We start from the raw sequence: 17,830 nt of genomic DNA on the forward strand, positions 1-17,830 counted from the left end.
GCGTTGCATGAATCTTGGGCAGAAGTTACCAGGGACACCCTCACAGTGACCACCTGACAGGTGAGCCAAGTCTTTCATCAGGTAACTCACAGAGGAAAGGTACAGATGCCCAGTGACCATTCCATACGATTTTCATTCAAATTTTATTCAAACACATTCAGCCAAAAGAAATTCAAACAAGATTTTTCCTGGTAAGATTTACAAGGATGGTTAACAAATCTAACTTTCAGGATGCAGGAACACAGGTACTTTCATTCTACTCATGAGTGGGTGAACAGTGGTAGAAATCTTTAGTAGGATGTTTATAAATATTGTTTATAAATATAAAAATTGAGAAAGTGAATGACCTTTCTTTTCTTTTCTTTTCTCTCTTTCTTTTTCTTTTTCTTTTTTTTTTTTGGTGTTGGAGCCCCATTTAATGTAGACTCTCAAGCCCTGATGAAGTGTGGGGTGTCCAGGAGTTGGGAAGGAGGGCAAGGTACATGGGTCAGTGGCCCACACGTGGCCCCAGGGGGGATGCCCGGAGGTGCGGGCTTCCCCAGGCACGCCAAGGGAAATAGCAGAAGGGTAGCTGAGGCAGGCAGACCCGCTCCCCTCCCACCAAGAGATCTGTAGGGAAGGCCTTGAAAAGGTATCTAAGCCAGGTGGTGAGTGCTCAGGCCAGAGCCTGGCTCACGGAGACAAGACTGGGGCCTCGCTGTGGGTTCCCAAATCCTGGGGGCTGGCCTTGCTGGGGGCCTCCTAGAGATACTGCTAGAATTTAGGGCATGACAGTTGGTTGGATTCAAGCAGCTCCTGGAGGCAGGCAAGGAGGTGGTCTTTCTTCTCCTCTACGTGGTCCCGGCAGGAGTTGATCTGGTCCAACATGGAGTTGGTGGATGCACATTCTGCATCCCAGAAGCTGTGGTCCTCACCTTTCGCCCCACAAGCATGCCCAGGTCCCTATTGGGGCCCCATATTGCACGCTCGGGTGCAAGGGCCGCGTGACAGTGGACAATGTGGACTGTCACGTGGACACATGGTGAGAGGGAGCGTGTGGCTGGGCGGGAGGCTCGGGGTGTGAGCTGCGAGGGCGGGGCAGGGCAGGGAGAGGTGGATGACACTTGGGCTAGGGTTGGGGCAGAGGCAGAGTTAGACTGTGGATGAAACTTAGGTGGGGGTGAGGGGGGAGGTGGTAGATGAAATTCGGGGCGGAAGGCTGAATGACCTTTCTTGAAGTAATACTTATACAGTGTTCAGCAAAAGCTTTAGGATCAAATATAAACAATAATTACATCCATTTCTCTATTTTTGAAAAAAGATGTAAAATGCATTCATGTGATATTAATTTTTGTCCAATAGATTTTTAAATGTAAAGAAACTTCTGAGTACCCCATTTTGACAAGGTCATGAAGAAATGGGCATTCTCTCAGATTTTGTTGAGACAACTAAGAAAAATGGATTTGCATTTCAGGCTGAGATTTCAGTCTACAGTCTGAGTGGGGAGACAATATATTGCTCCCCAGCTAAGAGCTGGGGGTGTGAAGCCAATTTGCTGGCATGTGACTGTGTCTTGGGTACCACCAAGGCACGCGGCTTCAGAAAAAGTGCATGATGTCTCTGAATCTCTATGTCCTCATGAGTAAAATAGAGGCGTATCAGTATCCACTTTAAAAGGTTCTTGTGAAGATTCAATAAGTTAGTATATGTAAAACATTTAAACTGGGATCTGAAATGTGCTTAATTGTTGGTTAATCTTTATTAGTATGAACATGACCTTGGGTGAATCATTGTATCACACTCAGGGAATACTTCCTTGGCGGGCGGTCTTGGCACTGCCTTTTTTGTGCATAAATATGCCATCACTTATTGAACTCCTTCGAAGTGCTAGGTGTCTGTCTGTACCTTCTCCGCTTTTTACTCTGTTCCGACCACAGGCCTGCTAGGTGCTTCCAGTAGTCATGTTTCTCAGGTGGGTTTACTCACTTGCCTAAGGGCATAAGGCTCAGAAGTGAAGGAATAGAGATTTTAACTCCAGAGGACATGTTCTTGTGGTTGATTTTTCAAAGTAGAGGAATGGGAAAAGAAAGGCAATAAAAGGTTATGTAAGACCTGCATAATGGTGTTGTACGGCTGAAATAGAGATTTAGTTGAAAGAAGGCCTGCTAGAGCTCCTTTTTTTCTGCACCTGTATTGGAATATACAATTGCTTTACAATGTTGTGTTAGTTTCTGCTGTACAACAGAGTGAATCAGCTATATGTATACATATATCCCCGTATACCCACCCTTTTGAGCCTCCCTCCCACCCTCCCCACACCACCCCTCTAGGTCATCACAGAGCACCGAGCTGCTCTCCCTGTGCTCTACAGCAGCTTCCCACCAGCCATCTATTTTACACCTGGTAGTGTATATATGTCAGTGCTACTCTCTCACTTCCTCCCAGCTTCCCCTTCCCCCACTGTGTCCTCAACCCTGTTCTCTATGTTTGCATCTCTCTTCCTGCCCTACCACTAGGTTCATCAGTACCATTTTCCTAGATTCCATATATATGCGTTAGCATACGGTCTTTGTTTTTCTCTTTCTGACTTACTTCACTCTATGTGACAGATTCTAGGTCCATCCAGAGCTTCTTAACAGGTTGTCTTGTGGGTAGTGGTTCCTGGAGACCCCAGAGTTAATGTGTGCTTTGGGTGGAACGTAGCCTAATGTCACTGATACTGGTTTAAATTCTGCCTTGGCTGCTCTCCTCAGGATGCTGAGATCGGTTAATAAAGGAGAAGCCTATGAGACACCAAACTTTTCTTCTTCCCACTTCCTCTTGCCATGATGGTATCATTTAACTGAATTTTGTTGCAATAAATTATATCTATTCTTGTCACAACTCTCAGATTTTTAAAGGTAATAAAAATAGTTACAAGTTTCTGGAAGAGATTTCAACGATGAATATCAAAATAGTATAAAAGTGTCATAGGTTTTTTTCCCAGGGGATCCACTTGCAGAAGTTTGTATTGTAGATGGAAAACATGCCCCAATATGCTGACCATCGCAGGAGCACAATTCACGGGGAAGGATGTACAGCAATGGGTCTGTGCCCCTGAAAGTCACCAGTATTACCATGGGCCACTGCACCCAAAGCAGCTGGCATAATGCTCTAGAAGGGTGCAGGAGGAGAGGGAGCAAGAGTGGGTTCTGAATTGGGAGATTGGGATTGCTATAAATATATTACGAATAAGAAATAAAATCAAATTGTACACTTTAAATATATGCAGTTGATTGTATGTAAATTGCATCTCAATAAAAGTTCTTAAACTAAAAGAGTGGGTTCTCAGGGACTCTGGGAGGTGAGGATTTCAGGCTAGAGTCTGAGTGGGGTGGCAATGTACAGCTCACAGGCTAAGAGTTGGGGGTGTGAAGGGGCTAAAGAGACCAGGAATACATGGAGGAGGGGAAGGAGACAGGGGTCTGTAACTGGGTCCAGACTCTACAGCCATAGGTGAATTCTCTACTCAGCTCTTTTGACTGTGGTCACATTGGGAACTTTTCCGCTTCTGCCAAGGATGTCAGGACGTGAATCTCTAAGCAAACAGGTAAATGAGCCACAGAGATGCCTTTAGGTGTAGGAGGGGCAGGTGATGAGAGCACCAGCACCAGGATGCTGTAATACTCCTGGCATTGCAGAGACACAGAGGATCAAGCCAAGACCTGCTGCATCTCAGCTTCTGCATGCTGTCCTTATGCCTCTGTTCTTGCCATCAAGTCAGAAGAACTCCCTCAGAATTAAGCCTTCCTTGCAGTTCTGCTGACCCTCTTCTCAGCCCACTCTCTATCTCAGGAGATCTCCTCTGCAGCACGACTCCCACGTCAAACCTCCTGTAAGAACTCCCCACCCTGGATCTTTCTTCTTACCTCACTTCTAGACAGTATTTCTACTCAACTACTATTCATCTTTATTTAAAATCTCATTGATGCCTCAAACCTCTGGCAACATGAAATCTTTGTCTTTCCTTCCATTCTCCACCAAGCTGTTCTGCCCTTGTGTCTCTTTTCCCTTGGTGGGACCACCATGCATCCAGGCAATGGCACCATCGATCTGGCAGTAGCCCCTGACTCCTTGAGCTGCCTTTCTTCACATAACAGCTACTGCCCATATGCTCCATGCCATGTTCACCCATGTTTTCATTGAATCTTTGCAGCTCCAGCATTCATTACCACCCAGCTGGACGCTAACAACCTTCTTGGAGCTAAATGGCCTCCCTTTTTCTGGCGAGCCTGTTTTGAACTGTTCTGCACACTGACACCCAAATGACAGATTGGAAAAGCAAACTGGATCTCACTGGAGTTTAGCACATGCAACCCATGGTTCCTTCCTATGGGCCACTTATCTTTTCCTCCTTATCTTCTGCCACTTATATCATGTACTCTCTTCTCCAATCTGGCCAGAATATGTGTTCTTCCCTAGAAGGCCATGTCTTTTCACTCCTGCTCTGGTGCACTTGCTCCTCCTCAATCCTTTCAACTGCCTCTGCTGTCTCCAATGTGCCACATCTACACTCGTGCAACACACATTTCAGCCTGGTGCATACTTTCCTGAGAGTCGGGCCTGAGGTAGTGGACCCATCTTCAGGACATTTTTGCCAATCCCTCTATCAGAGCCTCACCCACATTGTGCACTCTGGCAAAACCAATGCATGGAGAAGGGAGTTGATGAAATTCTCAAGGGGGAATATACCTGGCCATCTCCTAATAAAAGGTACCACTTCAGAATCTCCTTATGTGCTACTGAATCTTCATATGTATGGTGCTGTATATTGAGCTATATTATACCAGGAAAACATAAGCTACTAAGCTGATGTATTGGAAACTGTTGGTAAACTTCTGAGAATGAGATATATACATGAAGAAATGTGTAAGACATTACATCTATAAACAGAGACATTAGCATAGATGAAAGTAACAAATTGTGGAACAAACAATTGGAAAACTGGCCAACGTGTTGTAAGATGTGGATTATCTTATATGAATGGGTAACCACTGGATCACCAGGGACATCCCATGAATGGTAAGTAGAAAAGGAATTAGAAAAAGTAGATTAGTGTTGTCAGGGATAGCATGGGAAAGCCTGCAGAAAGGAGGTGATATTTGACCAGAGACATGCATGGTGATAAGATAACAGTCATGGTTAACTTTACATGAGTGCTTAGTGTGTGTTAGGCACTGGTCTCAATGCCTTGCATTAACTCACGAAGTGCCATGGCAGTCTGATGACATGGTTCTTGTTAGTATACTCACTCTACCGATTAGGAAACTGAGACACAAAAAATAATGATGAATAGTCAGCTGATAGGAGGAATCATTGTGATATGAATCCAAACAGGATACCTCAAGCCCAGGTCCACAGGAAACGGTAGGTGAGAGGTAAGTGATTATTGTCTGTAGACAGACCATGAATGTGCAATGAAGTATGAATGAGACAAGAAGGAATGCTGTGGTCAAAATTGGCATCATCAAAAAATCTAGGAACAATAAATGCTGGAGAGGCTGTGGAGAAAAGGGAACCCTCCTGCACCGTTGGTGGGAAGGCACCTTGATACAGCCACTTGGAGAACAGTATGGAGATTCCTTAAAAAACTAAAAATATGACCTAGCAATCCCACTATTGGCATATACCCTGAGAAAACCATAATTCAAAAAGATACATGTACCACAATGTTCATTGCAGCAGTATTTACAATAGCCAGGACATGGAAGCAGCCTAAATGTCCAGCATCAGATGAAAGGATAAAGAAGAAGTGGCACTTATATACAATGGAATATTACTCAGCCATGAAAAGGAACAAAAGTGAGTTATTTGTAGTGTGGTGGATGGACCTAGAGACTGTCATGCAGACTGAAGTGAGTCAGAAAGATAAAAACAAATATCGTATATTAACACATATGCAGATTATAGAAAAATGGTACAAATCAACTGGTTTGCAAGGCATAGACAGAGACACAGATGTAGAGAACAAACATATGGACACCAAGTAGAGAAAGCAAGGTGGGGTGGTTGGGGTGGGAAGAATTGGGAGATTGGGATTGGCATATAAACATTACCAATAAGAAAAAAATATATCAAATTGTACATTTTTATATATGCAATTTATTGCGTGTCGATTGTCTCACAATAAAAGTTCTTAAAGAAAAAAAGAGGAAGGGGATATAGGGATATATGTATACATATACCTGATTCACTTTGTTGTTCACTAGAAACATATGACAACATTGTAAAGTAGTTATACTCCAATAAAGATGCATTTTAAAATTAATGCACAGAAATCTCTTGCATTCCTATACACTAACAATGGAAGAGAAGAAAGAGAAATTAAGGAAACTCTCCCATTCACCATTGCAACAAAAAGAATAAAATACCTAGGAATAAACCTGCCTAAGGAGGCAAAAGATCTGTATGCAGAAAACTTTAAGACATTGATGAAAGAAATCAAAGACGACACAAACAGATGGAGGGATATACCATGTTCCTGGATTGGAAGAATCAACATAGTGAAAATGACTGTACTACCCAAAGCAATTTACAGATTCAATGCAATCCCCATCAAATTACCAATGGCATTTTTCACAGAACTAGAACAAGAAATCTTACGATTTGTATGGAAACGCAAAAGACCCCGAATAGCCAAAGCAATCTTGAGAAGGAAAGACGGATTTGGTGGAATCAGGCTTCCTGACTTCAAACTATAGTACAGGGCCATAGTGATCAAGACAGTATGGTACTCGCACAAAAATAGAAAGGAAGATCAATGGAATAGAATAGAGAACTCAGAGGTAAGCCCAAACACATATGAGCACCTAATCTTTGACAAAGGAGGCACAAATATACAATGGAAAAAAGACAGCCTCTTCAATAAGTGGTGCTGCGAAAATTGGACAGCTACATGTAAAAGAATGAAATTAGAACACTTCCTAACACAATACACAAAAATGAACTCAAAATGGATTAAAGACCTCAATGTAAGGCCAGACACTAGAAAACTCCTAGAGGAAAACATAGACAGAACACTCTGTGACATCCATCAAAGCAAGATCCTTTTGGACCCACCTCCTAGAATCATGGAAATAAAATCAAGAATAAACAAATGGGACCTAATGAAACTTAAAAGTTTTTGCACAACGAAAGAAACCATAAACAAGACTAGAAGGCAACCCTCAGAATGGGAAAAAATAGTTGCCTACGAAACAACGGACAAAGGATTAACCTCCAAAATATACAAGCAGCTCATGCAGCTTAATACCAAAAAAGCAAATAACCCAATCCACAAATGGGCGGAAGACCTAAATAGACATTTCTCCAAAGAAGACATACAGATGGCCAACAAACACATGAAAAGATGCTCAACATCACTCATCATCAGAGAAATGCAAGTCAAAGCCACAATAAGGTATCAACTCAAACCAGTTAGAATTGCCATCATCACAAAATCTGGAAACAACAAATGTTGGAGATGGTGTGGAGAAAAGGGAACTCTCCTGCACTGTTGGTGGGAATGTAAGTTGGCACAGCCACTATGGAAAACAGTCTGGAGGTTCCTTATAAAACTAAAAGTAGAACTACCATATGATCCAGTAATCCCACTACTGGGCATACACCCAGAGAAAACCATAATCCCCAAAGAAACATGTACCATAATGTTTATTGCAGCCCTATTTATAATAGCCAGGACATGGAAGCAACCTAAATGCCCATCAACAAATGAATGGATAAAGAAGATGTGGCATATATATACAATGGAATATTCCTCAGCTATAAAAAGGAATGAGTGGAGCTATATGTTATGAGGTGGATAGACCTAGAGTCTGTCATACAGAGTGAAGTAAGTCAGAGAGAGAAAGACAAATATTGTATGCTAACTTATATACACGGAATCTAAAAATGGTACTGATGAACTCAGTGACAAGACAAGAACAAGGATGCAGATGCAGAGAATGGACTGGAGAACTCGAGGTTTGGGGGCCGGGGGGTGAAGGGGAAGCTGAGACGAAGTGAGAGAGTAGCACAGACATATATATACTACCAACTGTAAAATAGATAGCCACTGGGAAGTTGCTGTATAACAAAGGGAGTTCAACTCGAGGATGGATGACACCTTAGAGGACTGGGATGGGGAGGGTGGGGGGGAGTTGAGGGAGGAAGGGAATACTGTGATATGTGTGTAAATACAGATGATTGAACTTGGTGTACCTCAAAAAAAAATAAATAAATAAATAAAATGAAAAAAATAAATAAAAATAAAAAGCATTACATATTTAAACAAAAAGAAAAAAAAATGAGTGATAGGAATTCCCTGGTGGTCCAGTGATTAGGACTTGGTGCTTTAACTGCTGTGGGCCCAGGTCCAATCCCTGGTTGGGGAACTAAGATCCTACAAGAGGCGGTGTAGCAAAAAAAGAACAAAAAAGACAAAAAAACAAAAACCAGAATTGTAACCACAGATGGAGAAGACGTCAGTGATCTGAGAGATAGGACCTGTGTGGTACTGGTAGTTATATGCCAGCGATAGAGAGGCACCAGCATGTATCCATCTGCGGCGGCCAGTCAGAGAGACAAGCTTAGTGGCACATGGGCAAAGATTTGGCAGCTCCTGGGACAGGATTCACAGCAACAGCCCATCTCCCTTCTGTTCCCTCCCCATGTGCATTAGGTTCCCAGATCCATCACTTCACCGGTTGCTGGACAAGGCCTGCAACAACTCTCCTGCCCTCTGGATCTTTGTCAAAGTCTTAAGCCACAACCCCAGTTCCGGAAGAGCTCACCTACATAAGCTTTCTCTGAGCTTGCAAACGAGTAGCCAGACTCTAGTGGAAAAGACACCCATCTGGGCCAATGTCTGTGTCCTTAGCACTGCCCAATATCTGCCTGTCTGTTTGTGGTATCTTAGTTTCCTCACCCACAGTTTGGAAGTACTTTTAATGTATTGGATTTTGCTGTTTCTTCTGAGTTCTATGTGAGGACTATAACAGCTGCATCTGGCTTCAGTGTTCCAGATTATTAGTCAGAGAGATTCAAAGAAACAGTACCAAAAAGAGATATTTTCTATCTACATATATATATATATGGGAGGTTTATTGTTTTAAATTAATTAATAAATTCATTTATTTATTTTTGGCTGCATTCGGTCTTCATTGGTGCGGGTGGGCTTTCTCTGGGTGAAGCGAGTGGGAGTTACTCTTCATTGCTGTGTTCGGGCTTCTCATTGCAGTGGATTCTCTTGTTGCAGAGCACGGGTTCAGAAGCATGGGCTTCAATAGTTGTGGCACATGGGCTTAGTTGCTCCTCAGCATGCGGAATCTTCCCGGACTGGGGCTTGAACCTGTGTCCCCTGCCTTGCCAGGTGCATTCTTAACCACTGAGCCACCAGGGAATTCATGGTCTTTATCTTGAGGAATTTGGTTCTGTATTGATGGAGGCTGAAAAGTTGCGCGATCTCCTGTCTGCAAGCTATAAAGCCAGGAAAGTCAGTGGTGTAATTCAGTCCCAGTCCAAAGGCCTGAGAACCAGGGGAGCTGGTGGTGTGAATCCTAGTTGAAGACAAGGAGAAGATGCGGAGAAATGTTCCATTTCAAGCAGTGAGACAGGAAAAAAGGGAACAATGCTTCCTTCCTCTGCCTTTTGTTCTATGCAGGCCCTCAATGGATTGGACGATGCCCACCCACATTGGTGGCGGCCCTCGATTTAAGGGAGTCACCCATTCAAATGCTAATCTCATCCAGAAACACCCTCACAGATACAACCAGAAATAATGTTTAATTGGGGCATCCCATGACCAGTCAAGTTGGCACATAAACTTAACCATCACGGTGGGTGGGGCAACATCATGGACTATTTCATAACACTGTGCACACCATGAAGCTTCATAACCCTCTCTCCCACATGACCTTTCCCGTGGGCAGGCAGGACAGGGCCAGCATTAGATTGTCCTTCCTAGGAGCTCTGTGCACTGTGACTATGCAGTCCAGCTCACATGACCCAGTGGTCCATGCACCATGGTAGAGTGTAGATGAGTTAAACACTCAAGGCAGTCAAACCTATGGGAGCTGCACCTTCCTGTGTGTACAACTCACTACTTGAAACCTGCTGCAGAAACCTCTCAGCAGACGGGCTCCTGGAAAGAAGTGGGCTTCCAGTCTCATGTTGAATATTCATGAAGCTTAGCGACCTCTGCAGCAGAAGTATGAAGTCCCCATATCGTTCTTCCTATAGCAAGAGGAGAAATAACACTGCTTGTGTTTGGGGTGGGAGCAAGAACTGAGGGTCAGCGTTAGAGAACTGACTTATGCCTGCGCCTTGAATGGAGGGCAAGGTTTTTCACAGAAAAGTAGGAAACGATATGAAAATCCTGAAAAGGGTGGCACCTATCCTGGGGGGTGGCTGTGAATTAGCTTGTTGTTCATTTTCCCTGGCCTTCCCCAAATGTCTGCAACCTGAAAGAACTTCCCACAATTACACGTGTAAACCATGAGCCCTTCACACAGTGCCCAGTCCAGATCCCAGAGCTCAGAAACGATTCCCCTGCACCTCTGCACTGATGTGTCCACCGTCCATATGTAGCAGGAAAGAACTCACATTTTGCCAGGAAGGAGTAAAGCTGGGAAGGCTTCCTGGAGATGGATGTAATTTTTATAGGCCTGGGGAAACTGGAGGAGGGACCTTTCCAAAGTCTGAGATGACAGGAAACAAAGGAAAAGATAGGTGCAAGGCGTAAAAAGTAGAGCTAGGCACTGAGGGATGGACATACATATAGAAAGAGATAAGAATAGGAGCAGGGATTTCAAGAATTCAGCTGGGCCTTGGGCATTGAACAGCATCCTCTATCAGGCCTGAAAGCAATGGACAATCTCCCCGTCAATCACCGCATGTCCACCAATGACGATGTGTGGAGGCGGAGCCATAGAAGGCATGACGAAGCAGCCCTCGCGCATGAGCAAGCCGATTCCCACCTGCATGGTACAGCGCGGCTTCCGTGGACCGTTCCCCTCAGTGACGAGAGAACATGGCGGCCCCCCGTCCGGACATCTCAGAAGTGTAAGTTTCATTTCTTTACCTCGTATTTGGCTGTCTGCAGTGGGCTTTGGAGAGTGGGGGAGGTGGTGTGTCCTAATATACGTGGACAGACGTGTCCCACGGGTTTCTGGAGGGACGGCCGAGGGGGTCTCTGAGGCGCGTCCCGGTGCGGTGCTGTGCCTTATGTAACAACAGGATGAAATTGTAAGCACACATTCTTTGCTGAAATGTGAGTCTCAGACCCCCCATTAGTGCTCTTAATGTTTTGTCGTGGTTCCGTGTTGTTCTAGTCTGTCTGCCCACAGGCAAGTCTTCTTGCAGATTTGTACACTCGCCATGTCCTGCAGGACCTGTGGTGGAAAAGTCCAGTACTGGTCAGCCTCTGGGCCTGTGAAGAGAAGAGAGTGGACCTGGGACCAGCTGTCCTGAGCACCTAGACAAGTAAGGGCAGCCTTCTGTTGTGTGGGGCCACAGATGCTGGGCAGAGGGTGGCACTCGTCCCCTGTCAGCTGTCACATGATGTAAGATGGTGGTGAAGTGCCTTTCCTGGGGCTCTAGGAGAACACCGTCAGGGTCACTCCCTGGATGCTGCTTACTAACTCTGTGATGGAAACCCTGTTTCTGCAATTGATTTCTTTCACAAGGCAGTGACATCTTTTCCCAGTCCTTACTCGTGTCCTTCTGCTCACTGTGGGTGCTGCTGTTACAGCCCTATTGTCTTCTTAGAATGTCAGATTTCAAATAACCTGATCTTGAGCATGTACCATCAAAGTGTTGATCTGCCTTTTTATTCTGGTTGGAACCTCTCAGAGTAGCAGACAGCAGCAAGATGGGCTGGATTGTCGTGTTGAACGTGAACGTCGCGAAGGCAGAGGTGGTCCTGCTTGGGGGCCTGTTTTCCTATTGTGACCCAATGGATGTGGAGGTAATTTAAAGCATTTCTATCTCTGAAAAAGGGTAGAGACGGGACCCGTGGACCACGTGGGTGAGAGCACCCCCGCAGCTGTCGGGTGTGCATTTCTGTGATAGGGATCCTGGAAACCTAGCACACAGTAGAAGTACAGCATAGGTCAATAGCCCTTCAAATCTTCCCCCTTGCATGCATTGTTGGCCACGTCATTGTTTGCAGATATTGCTGGAAGCACACATGGGTTTCATCCACAAACAGCTTGCAGTGTGTGAGTCTCAAAGTCTCATGGCTCTTTCTCACTGTCATCTTTGAGCTTCCGTCTCTCCGCTTTGGCAGAATGGGATTCATATCATGCTGTCATGGATGCAGTGAGAATCAAGTGTGATAACCTGTGTGAAGGGCACAGGTGGTGCTCAAGGAATTAGTACCCCATTTCCTGAGTCCACCTATGGGAGCAGAACATTCTGGTATTTGGTTTAACGCGTCTTCTTACCACCGCTTCCTTCTCCTGTGCAAGCTCTTTAGACTTTGGCATCATTTCATTTAAATGGTTGTTTCCTTTCTCAGGGCCAGCGCATTACCTCTGGAGTTACTCCAGCATCTCCGTGGAAACCACAGAACTAAAGACAGCCCAGGACTCCAGGCTTTTCCTTGCTCTGAGCGACGTTCTGCGCTGGTCAACTCGGACCCCTTCCGTGGAGGCTGATGTGGCTGCGCACCCGCACCTGTGAGGACTTTGTAGGGTGTGAACCTGTGCAGGCCAGAGGGTGCCTGTTCCCTGGCAGTGCCAGAAAGGTCTCTACTCTTTCCTTTTCTGTATAAATGACTTTTTTCTGTGTGGTGATTCATTTAGCAACATTCAGGTGAAGACATTTGCTAATTTGAAAGGGGAGGAGACAAGTGTTCACCAGAAATGTGCGCTATTGTAGGATCTTCTCAAAGAGACTTCTAACATTTAGTCTCACTATATCACTCTGGTTCCTCTACTTTTTTAGTGGTACAAGTTTCAGTCAGAAGCTGGCATCACAGAACCTGAAGTTCACCCACCCATGTTTGAATTCCATGTTTCTTTTTTGATTAGAAACTGGAGTGTCTAGCTTTTTCCCAGCATATTGAGATTCATACATTTTTGGTTTATCTGTATAAAGGGTAAAATTACATTAAACCCTTGGAAGATGGGGGTCATTGTAAATTTCTCCTTCCATGAAAAAGTGAAACCTATAACATTTAGGAAAAGCTTTCTCCTAACCTATGTTCCTTGACCAAGAGACATGATAGTGAGCGAGCCTGGCTCATTTACTTGTCCAAACAGTTGTGAAACTTACCGATAACTGTGGCGCCTCCTCCCCTTTCCACACACACTTGTGAGGGCTGTCCATCGCAATCTATCTGAGTCTCTTCATTGGAGGGGCCTGTGGGTAATTCCCCAGTGACATGTTTAATGGGTAATTCTGCCGAGTATTGGCATTTTAGGAAGCAGTCCCTAGGCAGAGCATTCCAAAAGGAGGTTTTTCTTTTCTTTTTTTAAGTTTATTTATTTATTTTATTGGCTGTGTTGGGTCTTTTTTGCTGTGTGCGGGCTTTTAGTTGCGGTGAATGGGGGCTACTCTTCGTTGTGGTGCACAGGCTCCTCATCGCCGAGGCTTCTCATTGCAGAGCATGGGCTCTAGGTGCATGGGCTTCAGTAGTTGCAGCACATGGGCTCAATAGTTGTGGCTCTTGGGCTCTAAAGTGCAGGCTCAGTAGTTGTGGTGCACGGGCTTAGTTGCTCCACGGCATGTGGGATCTTCCTGGAGCAGGGATCGAAGGTGTTGTTCCCTGCACTGGCAGGCGGATTCTCAACCACTGTGCCACCTGGGAAGCCCCAAAAGGAGGTTTTTCTAATTGGTGGCAGCCTCAAGATTTTGGACTCTTGAGCAGTGAGAAGGGGACACTACTCAGTATGTGAGATGGGACCTGGCTCTCTGTGCTTCCCCAGGTGTGCATTCCTAGGCCTGCCTTGTCACTTAGCCTCCTGAGGCATGTATCTGATGCATGTGTTCTCTCTGATGGGAATGGTAATGTGCTGTAAGTTCTTGGTATGACGTTTTCCGTATCGACCTCGTGTTTGCCCCTTGTGTACGTGGGTGACAGGAAGAGAATGGATCATATTGAGCACTCTAGGGCAAGGCCTTTGAAGCAGAGTGTCTTCCTTTTTATCCTGGTTCCCTGTAATATGCAGGCGGTGGTCTCACGGGGCAGCAGCAGTCATTTGAGAGGCATGTTAGCCTCCTGGAAATGTTGATGGTGGTGGGGGCCATGATGGTGGTTGAGGTAGTGGTGATGCTAAGAAGAAAATAGCCACAGCTACCACGGATCCAAAACTGAATGGAACCAAGAACTGTCCTCCGTTCTTTTCACTGGTGTATTACCGCATGGTCTCAAACCGTGTGATTTGAGTACAACATATAATGTAAATAGATAACTCTCTGTTTGGCAGAGGACCTTCATGATGTACAGAATGGCTCATTACCTTGCTATGGTAACAGAGGCGAGTCAAACTGTATAGGGGGCATTAGAGCTGGCTTAGCTGGCCCCATATCTTGTGATGTTCATCACTAAGCTGCAAGAAGCGTTCTTAAGTAACATTTTCTTGCTTGAGAAATCAGTGGTTTTCCACCCCTCCATCTCCGTTGCATTTCTAGTCCATATGGTTACCCAGAAGACGCACAGTGTGCCTTTGCATTAGTAGAAATAAGTGGTAATGAAAATGGTCTCCCAATGTGGGAGAACACATATTGAATGCAACGGATTTCCTGGCTGACTGGCCAGCCAGTTTGATTGTCTGTTCTTTTGGAGAGAGACTTGCAGAGGTTACAGGGTCAGGTGAGGGGAGGAGCTCTTCTGATCAGGAAAGATGGAATGGCATATAGGATATGGTCCCTCCTTCAGAGGCCTGCCGTCTGCAGGTAGGGAGAGGACAGGGAAGAGCAGCACAGGATGTAGCTGCTCATAGAGATGGAGGACAAGGGACTGCAGTGTGAACGGTATGAGAAGCTTCGCGTTTTCAAGGAAGTGTTTCCTTCCCTTCTGCATTCCTGGTGCTGCTTGGGCTCTGCCTAGCATGGGCACCGAAGATAGTAAACCTCGTTGTGTGTGACACAAGAATGAATTGTCTTTTGGCCCAGATGAGGCTTTTTTGATGGGGTTGTTCCCTAGTTTCCAGCATTCATGAGAACGTTCCACTTCACTTTAGGGAAGTGCTTGTATTCCTGCTTCATTCTGTGAGCTGCCTTAGCCTGTGAAAAGTGGCTCTGGAAAGGTGCCCTTTCCCCCTCCTCTGCTGTGGCCAGAACAGTAATTTGAGGGAGTCTCCCGGGAGGCACCTGCTGATGGTGAATACTTCTGGTGAATAATCACACTACTTGAGTTTGCCACTCTGCTTTTCCTGCTGAGAGTGAGCTGTGTTCCACAGAGAGGCTAGTGAAAGTCAGCTTCTGTTGCTGGTAGGTGTTTCTGATGTCCCAGCCAGACTCTTCTTCCTTCCACACTCCCCCGGCTCAGATGCCTCGCCAACTCCTAAAGAAAGTGCGTACTGGCAATGGCGGCATCCGGGGCGTGGGAAATGTTGGGTCCTGGGTGGATGTTGGCTGTGGCCTATTGTCAGGTTTCTGTGCCCCTCTGCAGAGCAAGGGCGTGTTGGGAACCCTGGCGAATCCTGACTGTCTGTGAGGGAACGTGGTTGGGTTTTATGCCAGCCTGGCCACATTGACTTCCAGCAAACTTCTTCTGAGCACACTCTGCACGATGCTTGGAAGAAAGAGGTCACGTGGGTCCTGTCAATGATCCCTATGTGAAGCCGGGGCTGTTTGGATCCTCCGGGGCAGGTGCACATGAGCTTGGATATCCAGGAACCTGCCAGGTCAGGTGTCCAGGCTGGAGGATGAAGCCCTCCTCTTCCCCTTGGTGAAGAGGGCCTACAGCCCCAGGCGGTAGCTGTCCCTTCCCCTGTGAATCTGCTGGAAAGCGTTGCTGCTTGGTGGTCTGGCCTCTCACCATTTTTGTCTTCCTCTATTGGGAGGCGGGTGACATTGCCTCAAGGGCACCTTGTCTCCAAGCCCTTTCAAGGAAGAGGGTGTTTTCCACACGGCAGTGTGTGGGGGGGATTATGCATCGTGTGTGGTGATGGCCTACTGGAGGGGGAGAGGATGGGGGTTGAGTTTGGGGAGCAAGGGGGTGCTGTGGTTTCCCCATTTCAGGCTTTTCTTTCTCTTCAGTAGCGAAATCTCGTCCCAGCGGGGATACGAGGAGGCTCTGAGAGTATAAGGAAACATTGAGTGGGGAGGACCAGGGGCTTTGGTGTGAGAATTGTGGTGGACGTGGTGGGTTCAGGGGATGGCTCCCGTCCCCTTGCCCCATTCCCTCACACTACCTTAGGGTGGCCATGGCTGTGTCATAGGAGATAGCAAAGCACAGGATGCATGTGAAGTGAGCAATGTCTCACCTTGTGAAGCTGCGACCTTAAAATTGGGAGCAGGTCCTCAGATTTCATTTTCCAGTGTACTGTGGGCCTCTCTGCCCGGAGAAAGTATTGGTGTCTCTGCCGATTCCTGTGCACTGCAGGTGCTTATGTTGATGTTTTTTTCCCCCGAGGTGTCTTCCTCTTTCCTGTAGTGTTGTGGGCTCTTGGGCACTGCTTATGGGGTTCATTTTATGATCTAGCAGAGTATAGCTGAGTTTCTGTTCTCTGCTACCTAAATTGTTCCCTCTTTAACTAGTTCTCACCCATGACAAGGATATTTGCTGCCAGGTCCTTGAGGGAACATTCCTGGGTTTTCACATTGGCAAGAGGCATTTTTAGTTACTAAAAAAGATGCTCCTCTTTCCTGTAGCTTTATGGGCTCTTGGGCACTGCTTATGGAGTTCATTTCATGTTCTTCAGGAGGGTCTAGCTGAGTTTCTGGTCTCAGCTGCCTAAGTTGTTCCCTCTTTAGCTAGTTCTCACCCATGACAAGGATGATTGCTGCCAAGTCCTTGAAGGAACATTCCTGGGTTTTCACATTGACAAGAGGCTTACTGAGCTTTTAAAAAGATTTGCATACATTGCAAAGAGGCAGAGAAAGAACTGACACATTTTCCAGAGTAAATCCTCTAAGAAAAGGGAGGGATGGAAGCCTGCTGTCTGTTTTGAACAGCGACAATTAAAGCATTCTCTTTTTTTTAAGATGCTTTTTATGGGGAGCATTTTTAAAGTTCTTATTGAATTTGCAATCATGTTGCTTCTGTTTAAGTTTTGGTTTTTTGGCCAGGAAGCATGTGGGATCTTCGCTCCCCAACCAGGGATGGGACACGTGCCTTCTTCATTGGAAGACAACGTCTTAACCCCTGGATCGCCAGGGAAGTCCCAAATCTTCGTTTCTGAGTTGTCGTACTTTGTATTTGTCCTCCAAATGCTACATGAGATACCAGGTCCCCCCAGGTGTCTGCCCCCCACAAATGGTGGTTCCTGAGTCCTGGCCAAAGGCAGGCCTGTGCAGGGAACTTCCTTAAGTGGAACTTGTGCCAATGGTACCTCAAGGAAAAGGAATAAGTAGGGGTCATTGTTCACCCTTCGTCTTCCATATGCTTTTACCAATACCTGTACTCTTATGGCAAGTTCTCTGTGGTCAATTGGAGTAAGCAATGCAACCTCAGGCCTTGTGTACATATGATTTCATTTGCTAACGTCTTGGCAAGTGGAGATGTACTGTACTCTCATGTCTTCCCTTTCCTGAGTGTCTTGGAGGAACAAACCCAGTTGGCAAAGGAATCTGCAAAATACTTGTGTCTTTCAATAAAATGTGTATGTTGGAAAAGCTCCCACTGGAGGCTGTTATTATTCACAATGACTACAAACACGATCGA

The 17,830-nt window shown here is 45.7% G+C and overlaps 1 long non-coding RNA gene and 1 pseudogene across 3 annotated transcripts; one reads left to right on the forward strand and one right to left on the reverse strand.

Moving 5' to 3' along the window:
• Positions 1-672: 672 nt before the first annotated feature.
• LOC130841382 (bublin coiled-coil protein-like) lies at positions 673-10,955 on the reverse strand (annotated as a pseudogene).
• A 16-nt stretch (positions 10,956-10,971) lies between these two features.
• LOC130842670 (uncharacterized) lies at positions 10,972-17,786 on the forward strand. 3 transcript variants are annotated; one of them, XR_009050507.1, is made up of 4 exons: positions 10,972-11,058; positions 11,359-11,478; positions 11,848-11,962; positions 12,515-17,786. It is a non-coding gene; the product is annotated as an uncharacterized LOC130842670 (long non-coding RNA). The 3 variants fall into 3 exon arrangements; XR_009050505.1 differs by having other exon boundaries at positions 10,982-11,058; positions 11,385-11,478; XR_009050506.1 differs by having other exon boundaries at positions 10,984-11,058; positions 11,328-11,478.
• The last annotated feature ends 44 nt before the right edge of the window (positions 17,787-17,830 follow it).

This window comes from Hippopotamus amphibius, chromosome X, assembly GCF_030028045.1.
Source record: "Hippopotamus amphibius kiboko isolate mHipAmp2 chromosome X, mHipAmp2.hap2, whole genome shotgun sequence".
Taxonomy (NCBI): Eukaryota; Metazoa; Chordata; class Mammalia; order Artiodactyla; family Hippopotamidae; genus Hippopotamus; species Hippopotamus amphibius.